The sequence below is a fragment of the Balaenoptera borealis genome (assembly GCF_965194805.1).
Source record: "Balaenoptera borealis genome assembly, chromosome: 12".
In the NCBI taxonomy this organism is placed as follows: Eukaryota; Metazoa; Chordata; class Mammalia; order Artiodactyla; family Balaenopteridae; genus Balaenoptera; species Balaenoptera borealis.
The window spans coordinates 78,818,796-78,830,968 of record NC_138869.1 but is presented as its reverse complement, the minus strand read 5'-3'; the positions used below and the strand labels follow the sequence as shown (position 1 = coordinate 78,830,968).

Genomic DNA, 12,173 nt, shown 5'->3' with positions numbered 1-12,173 from the left:
AAATTTTAAGTTAACATTATGGTATGTTTTCTAAATATATTAAGAATCTCTATAATACCATTTTAGTTACTGAATAGTATTCCTCCTTGTGGGTATTATAGCATTTTCACATGGTTGAACTTTTAGTTCTCTGTTTTTCCCTAATGTGCATGTGTATATTTAAAACCTGTTTTTGTATTTGGGATCTTCAGTTATTTTAAGATTTCTTTTGTTTCAGAGGCTGCTTGTTTTAGAGCCTGTTACTGCTTTTGTTTTTAAATAGTCATCAGTTTAACATCATTGCTTCATGTAATTCTATTGAATACAAAACATTTTTACTTATTTTGATACTTTTTAAGCTTTCAACTTCTGTGGTTTTATGGCTTTGTGCCAGGGATAATCAAAAGCCACAAGATTAAAATGACCCATATTTTTGAAGCATCAATTTTAATTTCTGGTAAGTAATTTTTAAAATATAATTATAAACATGGATGTATTGTGAGATCAAGGTAAAGTTAACAGGAAATTTAAATATAAAACTGGAGATTTCAAAAAATTTTGATAAATTCTAGTATTTTGGTGGAGAGTTGTGAGAAATTAATTGGTTTAATTTGCGACATGTGATATTTTCAAATTTTATCACTTAGTTCATGAAATAGTGGTTATGTTGCTCATCATCAGTCATTTATTTTTCTCATTTGAGTAGACCTAGTAGCTATGCATGTTTTACAATGTACTGTTACGGACTTTTGAGTTATTTGTCATTAAGAATTAGGTAACATTTTAATAAATATTCTTTACATTTGTTAGACATATCTTGTAAGATTTGTTCCTGGTTTTTGTAAATGATTGTTTTGATATGTTTCAGGTAGATCAAGACACAGATGTCTGGGAATTAACTGTGAAATATCTTTAATTCTCTTCTACAATCCCTTCTTTTTCCTTCATTTAAGCAATTAAATTAAAATTAAATGAAAAAGAATATTATCAGTAGTTTTTCCTGTTACGAAGTTTATACCTGTATTTTGTTGAAATGTAGAAAACAAAATTTCTTAATGGCACCATCATTCTTCCAGTCACTGGGTTTGCTATTTTGTTCTTTGACTCCTTTATTTTAGTTGATTCTTATCACTTGTTTCCTTATAGCCTTTCTTTCCCTTCTGTTTTTCCAACTTGGTTTATACTCTAAACTTCCTGACCCTTGCCTTATGAATTATGACCTCATTTCTCTGTCTCGAAATTTATCCACTCTAGTACTTTTTTGTTTTTACTTTTGTTACTACAAACCTCTTATATACTTATGTATAGTTACGTAGGTTAAATGCTTGTTCTAGATAATGGTGCCAAACGTCATTTTCCCAACTTGTTTCTTGCTGTCTTCACTTCTCTTTATTCCTGTGTTTGTAATGGCTTGCTTGTCTCCACTTTCTGAAGTCCTGGTCATCCTCCAAGTTATCACAAGCCCTGCCTTTCCTTAAAACTTTTTAGTGAACTTCAGAGTGAGAACAACATGAGGTTCTAGAAAGGAAACAGCTCCGGAGTTTGTCAAAACTGTGTTCCATCCCTGGCTCTGCAAATGATCGACTCTGTGATTCAACCTCTGGAATTTTCTGCTTCTTCATCTCTAAAGTGGGCGTAATCATTTTATGAATATTATGAAAATTAGATAATGTTTGTAAAGTGCCTAATACGAGGAGCTGATAAGCATATTATGTTGAATCATTCATTCAGTACATATGGGATGTCTACTCTGTGCTGGGTTTTCTCTAGGTGATGAGCTGCACAGGGAAGTAGATGTTGAGGTTTTAAAATTTTACCCACCATTAGTAATTTAGGGGAGGGGAATTATGAAGGTGAGAGAAAGTAAGATTGTCTTTTATGTTTTCAGTAACAAAAGCAAAAGTCCCTATGATCGAATGTCAGAAAGGCCTACTCCTACTGCAGCTTAAGAGACTATGTACAGAATGTTGATCAACATATCTTTAGGTCTTTTGGAACCAGGGCAGCTTTAGGATGGTGTGGTTTTGGGTAAACCTCAACCTCAGTGTTTTCATCTGTAAGATAGGGTTAAGAGTGTGCTCCCCCTGACCCTTGGACTTCTGTAAGGATGTGATTAGATAATGTATGTAAACAAATTAGCACAGGGCTACAGTGCTGTTGTAAGTCCTCACAGTAACACTATGAGAGATGAGGAAATGGAAGTACATGAATTCTAAGTGACTTATCCACAGTCTTGCAGTTAATAGTAATGGCAGCAAAGGCAGCTGCCATTGCCACCTACCTCTCTCACTGCCTTCTGTGAGTTTGTAGTTTCTGGTCTCACCAGTTTTGTCCATGTTGTTTTTAATGCAGATCTGTGTTACACAGGGGAATAGGCAAGGGGAGAGAATCACAGTGGCTTTTCCTTGGCAGTTTTGGTTGACAGGAAGTTGCATATCAGTGATATTTGCTGATGGTCAAGAGTCTAGAGAGTCTGGAGAAATACTGTATGTCCAGAATTACTTTTAGATTGCTGAAAGGTCATAAGATTGATAATCTCATTGTGGTTCAGATTAACTTCTAAGAGAACTCTTTGTTCTACTTGGTGATACCATTGATATAAGAGGAAAGCTGTGTTATCTTTGAATTTTGAAGGGTATAATTTAAATTTTTCTTCTGTCACTTAATAACTGTGACTTTGGATAAACCACATAACCTCTGAAATGCTATCCTAAATCATTAAAACTGATGATAATGCATCTTGAAAGATTATTGTAAGGCTAAAATGAGATAAAGTTTAACTCCCTCTGACATAATGCTTAGCTCATAGTAGATGTGGCATTCATGAGTTATTTCATTCCTTTGTCAGCTGTGAAGATTCTTTTTATCTCCGTTTTGCAAATGAGGAAGCAGAAGCTTAGAGAAAGGTTGTGTGAATTGACCAAGGTCACACAGCCAATAGGTAGTGGATCTAAGATTGGAACCCAGATCTGTCTGCCCCTGTTGCTAACTAGAATTCTGTATAGAAGAGTTATGTTTTAGGCGGGGTTTAGACCGGAAAATGTTTGTGAGATCTCTGTTAGATTTTATTTTCTCAAGGGCAGCCTTCGCAGTTTCTCTCTTGTGCTTGCAGTGTAGTGGTTGAGGCAGACTTCTTGGGGAAACTTGGCTTTCCCATTTATTTGCTGTGTGACTGGATGCGAGGTGCTTCACTTCCCTGACCTTCTGGTTCCTCATTTGTCAACTGGGAGTAGCAAGGTATCTCTCTCAGTGGGATTTGTGATGTCATACTGTGGAATGCTTCAGTATATAGAATAAACCCTCAGTTGGTGTTAGCTGCTGTTATTATTTGACATTAGAATCAATAGTGTGGAAAGAGTTTGGAATTGGATAGACCTGGAATCTGGTATAACTCTTCACACTTTTTAGCTTTGAGTGAGTTAATTGTTTGGAAACTTAATTTTTTTCTTATCTTTAAAAAGAGATAATAAGACCTGCCATACAGGATTTTTGTTGATGTTTAAAGGATAACATATTTAAAACAGTGCCCAGAAGAGTATATACAAAATAAATGTTAGCTTTTTCTCCCATTCTACTCCCCACTCCTGCCTTTTTTTGAAATCTTCAGCGTCCTGGTCCTTCTCCAGAAGGGATTCATTTGGTCCTAGGACAGCGCGGTTCAGAACTGACTGCAGCACTGCAGACGTAGTGCAGCCTGTGCCTGGCAGACAGTCTCAGTCTCAGGTCTTCTGGGATAATTATAGGCCACATTAGCTTAGTAGTTGTCTTCCTTTTTGTCTCCAAGTGAAAGCAAGAGACCTTTTTACTTCACAAATAATTTTAAAATTTAGACTGAGTTTGTCCAAAGAAAGATAATTGTATTTTAATATTTAAATAAGAAGTTGTTACTGTTAAAAAAAAATTCATACTTCAGTCTTCTCTGTACTGGTGTTAACAGCTGACTATTATGATTTTTCTTTAAAGTCTTTCAGCAAGCATATTTAGTAATTATCTCACCCTTAGCTGTCAGACTCACCACACATGACATAATGCAGGTATTACTGATGGATATTTTCTTACAGTTACCTCTTTTTTAGGAACTGAGGATAAGAAAGGTAATTATGCATAAATATTTTCTAAAAAGTCTATACATTAGTCTATCAGTTAATATATTATCTGACTTCTCAATAAATTATTATGATATCTTTTGAATATAATACCACTAATGATTAGATAGTATTTCACAGATTACTTTCTTAAAATATACATGGTCATTAGGAGAGTAAAATTTTACATTTGATGAGACCCTTGAGGCTCACCCCCTTTGACTAAGTGACTCAAGTCCCATTGTGTATGTAATTCCCAGAGCCAGGACCAGATCTCAGATTTTAGTTGATATTTTCATGAAAATGTCATTATTTATTTATAACCTTCCTTGTTCCAAAAAGAACTTAAAATGACTTTTAAAAGTGGGAACAGCATTGTAAGATAGAATACATTAAGAATGAGTTATAAAATGAGGCAAAAGGAATATAAAGTCGGAAAATAAGATGGTGTTCAGGAGTCAGGTTTGTACGTGAAATGCATACAGAACATAAAAGTTTAACTCTTGTTAAAGTTTGAAGCAGCAATAAACCTGAGAACCTCTCACATAGGACCGGAAACTGAGCACAAATAAATATGTATAAAGTATTCATTGCAGCATTGCTTGTAAAATCAAAAATAAAAACCAATCCAAATATCAAATAGGGGAATGGATTAGTAAGTAGAAACAAATACATAGCATGGTTGTTGTTGGACAGTTTAAATGAACTAAGTCAATAGGTACTAACATGAATGGATACATTTTAAAAGCAAAGGAGTGCAAAAAGTAGACTGTAGAGGGACATGTACAATAATGACATTACTGATGCAGATTTTTAAAACAACACCATACCATGTTTTATGCATAAGAATAGTATTCCAAAACATGGTGAGAAGGATACATACCAACTATAGAATAGTGGTTATTTCTGAGAAGGGAAGGAGAGAGAGTGAGGAAAGATAGTATAAAATGGATATCAGTTATATCAAGCAATGTATTTAAAAAAACCGGTGGTGACTTCTTAGTATATTCTCAGTAATGTCCTATCTTTAAAGTAATTCATAATTTAAAAAATGTTAGCATGAGAAGTTTTAACAAAAAGCAGGTAGCAGTGTATCATTAGAATTTAATAACATGTTCTTATTTTTACAGTTGTCTTTATAGTAAATGATTCTGGATTTTTATTTATGGTAGTGAGTAAAAAGATTCCTGTTAAAATTGAAGTAAAAAAAAAAGGGTTGATATTTGAAGAAATTATTAAGTAAATAAGAATGTAATAGTATGTTGGTATGCAGAATTGTTGAAGATGGTATATGAAAAACACATTGGGAAACACCAAGTTTTAAGATTCAGTTTCTTACAAGGTTAAAAGAAGTATGTTACTCATTCTTTCCTGATGCTGAGACTAGAAATTTTCCTATGGCTCCTATAGGGAGGACAGTATATAATTTAATGGGTGTGACTTGTATCATAAATGCAGGACGCACTCGTAGGTACGCGTCTCCTACAGTGCCTTGCTATTGACTGACGTTATCACTCCAAAGTGCGGTTAAGTGGAGGAGAGGAATGTTAGTTAGGTGGGAAGATGGGTTGATGGACAGCGAATGGGCAAAAAGTTGTGTTCTTTCTAATGATTCGTCTTTATCAAGGGATGGGTTTTAAGAGTATCTTAAAGTAGCCCATAGCTCGATTATTGCAAGGAATAGTTGGATTTATAAATAGTACTCAGAGAGTATTGAATGTAGACTTTAATATGTTATGCCAAATATGCATGCTACTGTATCTCTGTTACATGTAAAATTTTTGTGACTAGTAAAGTACAAATACGTTTTAAAACATTACTGGATGTGTAGTAGCTTTTGTCATCCGTATTCTTCATCAGTGTGACATAGCTATTATGTTTGAACATGTGACTTTTTTAATGTTAAAAAAGCAATATGCTGACTTAAAATGGTTGGAAATCACTATTGTTGAATTGCCAAACTGCATATGCTTAAGTCTCTTTTTAAATATTGTTACTTTCAGTTCTCAGTGATGATTCTTGAAAGGTACATAGATTGCAGCCCTTCTTGGTTGCTGATCAAGTAGTGACTTATGCCTCGAGGTTAAGGTGGAACAGATTTGACATCATATTGTGAAAGTTAAGGAGCTGAAGTTAGATGTGCCAGATAAGGGAGGTGAGCTCAGGAATTACCTGATGGCAGCACTGGGGTTTTCTTTAGAAAATAGTATTAGGTAAATTTTAGTAGGAAGTGAGTACTTGAGGCCCCACAATTTCGTATAATAAAAGTATGACCATAGTAATGTTAACCTGGAAACTTTTTAAGGCAAATAGAACAATTAGCCTTTCTCAGCCATAAAAAGATGAAATTATAGGAAAGCAGTGTGCAGCATATCTAACTCTGAATAATGTATTATTTTAGTATACAAAATTAATGCTTAATATTTTAAAAAAGTTACAAGATACACAAGTAATAACTAAGTGTGGTGGTTTGCCACAAGTAATAGGGTAAATCAGTTAAAGTTGGGAAGATGCAGTTTAGTTTTGGAAATAAGAAAAATTTGATTTAAATTTATTAATGTTCATACACATTTAAAAATTGTGGTAACAGACATCTATATGTATATACATAAATTTTGCCATTTTTACCATTTAAAAATGTACAGTACAGTGGTCTTAAGTATATGGAATGGTTGTCTAACCATCACTACCATCTATCTCCAGAACTTTTTCATCTTCTCAAATTGAAACACAGTACCCATTAAACAATAACTTCTCATTCTTCCCTTCCCCAGCCCTGGCAACCACCATTCTGTTTTCTCTCTCTATGAATTTGACTGTTCTAGATACTTTATATAAGTATAATCATACAATATTTGCCCGTTTGTGACTGGCTTATTTCCCTTAGCATAATGTCTTCAAGATTCATTCATGTTGTAGTGTGTTTCAGAATTTCTCTTTTTTTTTTAAAGCTGAATTCTATTGTATGTATATACTACATTTTGTTTATCTATTCATCCTTTCTGTGAATTAGGATAGGTGTCCTTTCTGGGCAAATCAATTAGAGTTCCATTCTGGGCTAAAAACCCTTGACGATACAGACTGGTGAGAAGATGACACCTTTGGATTAAAAAGCAAAAACCAACAACCACTCCCTTCTTCTGGTGTGCTTTGCCTTGCACCAGGGTGCAACCCTGGGTGGTTCAGCTTGTACCTGCTCTCTCAGCCAGGTGCTTTTGTGCAGGGTGTAAATCCTCTAACCATGCTTGATAGTTCTGCTCGTTTATGTATTTCATATCTTTAAAACCATGTGCCTTATCTTTTACTACTTCATTTTTTTTTTTCATTCATTCCTTGTTCTGGTTAAGTATATATAGTACGTGTGCTTAGTGCTGGAGATATAGAATGGATAAAGGACATTAGAGTGTATTAGGTGGTGAATGGATGAGCAAAACAACATTATAAGGATGACAGAGGAGGGGTACATAACTTAGCCTCAGGGGATAACAGTTGGGCTGGATGTGATACTTAAACTGAATTTTAAGAGAGTAATTATAGCTAACACTTGAAGTGTATCTTGCATGGCTCATACTCGTTAAGGCTTTATATACATTAACTCATTTACATCTCAACCTTATATGATAGCTACCATTATTGTCAAGGTTTACATATAAAGAAGCTGTGACACAGAGAGATAAGGACTTTGCCAAGATGATACAGGATTTAGTTCAATTTGGAATAAGGATTCAAATTCAGGTAGTTAGCCCCAAAATCTGTGCTCTTAAACATTTTGCTGCACTGTATCTCAGGACTCGTGGAGTCCCAGGGTTGGGATAAGAGAGAGGGTTGTGACACAAGTGGTGGTCATTGTGGGGTCTTTAAAGGAGATAAGTTTGGGAATTCCAAAGAGATGGACTATCTAGATGGAACATCATATGCAATGTCATAGAGGCTTGAGAGAGCACAACCATTCTGAGGGAACTGCAGGTTCTATGCTTGGCCCTTGGCTGATATATGTGAAGGGTTGGTGGGCGATGAGACTGGGAAGTAGATGGATTTAGATAATGAAGGACTTTGTATACCATGTTGACATTATCCTGAAATCCTCCACTGCTTTGAGGATGTTAGTCTGTATGTTAGTTCCCTCGGTCTATGTTTAAGTCAAAATTTATCCCCACGTCTACCTTCATTTATTAATACATCTCTCTGAGTGGAGGGAGTAGAGGTGGGGCAGGGCATGTTGTGGAAGATGAGATTACAGACATATTAGGGGCTCCATTATGACGGGCTTTTGAATAATATAAGTGAAGAACAGGGTTCCACAGAATTTTAATTAGTGATAGTTTTCTCATTGTACTTGGGATCTGGAAGTTTTAAATTTCATGAATTATTTGAATATTTTTTTCCAGAAAGATTATTCAAATATTCATCTTGTTTTACTTGTGAAATAAGCTAGTTATCAAAAATTTATATCACAACTCCTCTGTCAGTTAAATTATTTTTATATTGCTTAAAGGTCAAAATAAGCACTTTCTGTGTTTACTGTCTTATTCATGAATGATTTATAGTTCTCCTCAATATGTCTGCTTTTTGCCCAAGAATGCCACAGTCAAGTGTTTTTTAACTGATTGTTCTGTCATTCTTTATAATCATCTTTATTGAACAAGTCACAGACTTATCATTGTACTCTCCTCAATGTAATTCTTGCTCATAAATTGTAGTGCTTTGAAGAAATCATTCAGTTCTTTTGAAATGACATTTAAAATGAAATCAACTTTTAGTTGTTAGAAAAAGTAACAGCTGTGACTTTGTAAGCTACTGTTAGTGGCTTTGGAAGCTAGTTGGTTAGCTAGTTGTCATAATGAGGTCATTTTCCAAAAGAAGATGAAGTCATTTGCCATCTTGTTTTAGTCATACTGGGCTTTTTCTTTGACCAAATATTTTCAAATTACACACTCCCACCCACTTATTTTCATAGTTACTAATACCTTCATGGAATAAGATAATGATGGAACTTTTAAAAGGCAACAGTTTATACTTAACATGGTCAGTATGTGATTTGTGTTTTATATCAGAGTTAGAAAAAGACCTCTATAGACTTGAAATATTATTAATTTATATTTCCTAATGGGAGAGCCAAGTAGTGTGCGGTATTGTGTGCATAAATCTCAGCACACAGAATTTGAGTTCTACCAAGAATTTTGTTCTCCCAAGTCCCTGTAAGTTGATGATCTAATCAGATCCATGTAATCTCTACCTGCTTGAATTCCTGGGTTTTTTTAAAATTAGCAATGGTAAACTTTTTAATTAATTAATTAATTGATTAATTTTATTTTTGGCTGCGTTGAGTCTTCGTTGCTGCACGTGGGCTTTCTCTAGTTGCGGCGAGTGGGGGCTACTCTTCATTGCGGTGCGCCGGCTTCTCCTTGCGGTGGCTTCTCCTGTTGTGGAGCATGGGCTCTAGGTGTGCAGTCTTCAGTAGTTGCAGCACGTGGGCTCAGTAGTTGTGGCTCGTGAGCTCTAGAGCGCAGACTCAGCAGTTGTGGCATACCAGCTTAGTTGCTCCGTGGCATGTGGGATCTTCCCGGACCAGGGATCGAACCCATGTCCCCTGCATTGGTAGGCGGATTCTCAACCACTGTGCCCCCAGGGAAGCCCTTGAATTCCTATTGCTTCACCATATGTCACTCTAAATTCTTTTCTGGTCTCTGGCCCTCCAGATCCACTTGTGATGGAAAATTAACAGGTAGTAGAGATAAGATGCAACTATCCCAGTTATTCCTATCTGTTTTTTACTGGTGCCTGAATTATCTTTTCTTCAGGGTTGTAGCCCATATAAACCTGTACGTTTATTTTAGCCTCGTGATTCCAGATGTATCAGAAGGGCTGATTCTAGATACTTGATGACTGTCTGATCCAAGTGTCCTTTTCTTTGTGAAAGAAGAATAATTAGTATATGGTTGTTATTCAATAATATAAAAATAGTTATATATAATTTAGAAAGATACTTCTGTAGTGAAAACTCTGAGGTATTAGAATTTATCTTTAATAATAATTAATCTGCGATCTGGCATAAACGGAGAGCCCCAAACTAGATTCAGTTGCAATTAAAAATTTACTGTAAGAACCATAAAACAAGAATAAGTAATTATTAAATAATGTCACATTGGATTACAGAGTTTAATATAAAGATAATATAAGAAAAACTTATGGAAAACAGAAATGCATTCTGTCTTTAGAGGTATTATAATGAAGAAGTAATTTCCTGACAACCGAAGTACTAATGTTAAAGTAGTAAATAGGTATCTTGTGTAAGTTATCTATTGTCACAATAATGCTGTACCGCAAACCACTCCAAACTCTGATTGTTGTCATACAACAACCATCAGTCTTTATTGCTCATGTGCCTAGGATGGTCAGTTAGGCAGCTCTGCTGATCTAGCGTGGCTTTGGCTGGAATAACTGGTTGATTCAGTTTTACTTTGTTTCATCATTCAACTGGCTGTCCTTGTATGTTCTCATGATGATGGCAGAAGTGTAATAAAGAGCAAAAAATGCAATGCGTTTTGAAGCCTGATGTTGTAGGGGGCGTACCATCACTTCCACTCTAATCTGTTGGCCAAAGTAAATCTCCAGGCCAGCTAATGTTCCAGGGATAGGAAATAGACACCATACCATCTCTTTAGTGAGAGGAACTGCAAAATCATGTGGAAAAAGGTCTAGCTATGGGGAAGAGTGAAGAATTGGGGCCCATTGCAGCCAACCTAAAACATAAAAAGACCAAAACAAATGAACAGTGATTATTTCAGTGCATAGCTTTCTTCTCTTTACATGTCATTTGATCTTCTTATATGTGGTTTTATAGCTGGGGTTCCTTTTTTTCTCTTTTTTAAACACTACGAATTTGCTTTCAGTCGTAGTAAATATGTCTCTATATTATAATTTTTAAAAGCTGGAATTTTTTAAATACTGATTTTTGCATGTTAAATGATTCTTGCGTTTCTGGAATAAACTTTACTTAGTTTTGCGTTATCACCCTGTGTATATGTCTGGATAGCATTTTGATGGATGTTTAGTCCAGTTTTTATTCACCTTTTAGTCTGTTTTATTTGTGTATGTTTGTTTGAACTTTTTGTATAGTAAACAGTGATGCTGCAAATATTCCTGCAGCAAAATCTTTAAGCTCACTCTTTGCATAAATTCTGTGACTGGAATTACTGTATGAAAAAGCTATTTCTGGGAGAAAATAAAATGCATACCTATCCATTTATGTATTTGCTTGCATATACATTAAAAAAATCTCTAGAAGGGTATACAAAAAACCAGACAATATTGGTTGCCCCTCAGTTAGGGAACTGGATAGATGGCAAATGATTGTAGGAGGGAGATTTTTCAGTTTGTGTAACTTTTAATTTTTTAACTCATTGAATATTGAGTCATGTAAATGTATTTAATCCCAAAATAAAATTTTAAACTTTTATTTTGAATTAATTTAAGCTTTTCAGAAAAGACTCAAAAATAGTACGATGAATTCATGTATACTCTTAACCCATCTTCCCCTAATGTAGCAACTTATCTATCCATAGTACAATTATTAAAACCAGGGAATGAATTTTTATAAAGCTATTAACTAAATTACACAGACTTTATTTAAATTTCACCAGTTTTCCCTTACTCGCCTTTTTCTGTTCCAGGAATCAGTCTAGCATCCCGCATTGCATTTAGACGTTCTGTCTTTCCTCTTGTCTTAGTTTCTCCCAGTCAGTGACAGTTCTTAATCTTTCTGTGTCTTTCATGACCATGATACTTTTGATGAGTACTAGCAACCATTCTGTAGAATGTCTAAGAGATAACTTTTTAAAAGGACTTTTTATAAGAACAAATTTAAAGATATGTCAGTGATTTTTCCCTTTTTCTAAAAAATTGATGACATAAAACACACATAGAAAAGAACACAGATCATAAGAGTACAGCTCAGTGAATTTTCGCAAACTGAACACACCCATGAAACCAGCATGCAGATCAAGAAATAGAAGATTGTCTTTGTCTCAGAAGTATCCCCCTTCATGCTCCCTTACAACCACTAAGCCCTTCACTACCTTGCTTCTCAGTTCATTTTATGAAGCTAGT

At 34.9% G+C, this 12,173-nt stretch overlaps 1 protein-coding gene across 10 annotated transcripts in view; it reads left to right on the top strand.

Moving 5' to 3' along the window:
- SUPT3H (SPT3 homolog, SAGA and STAGA complex component) overlaps window positions 1-12,173 on the top strand; it is a 441,526-nt gene that overhangs the window by 63,891 nt on the left and 365,462 nt on the right. The window lies entirely within an intron of this gene.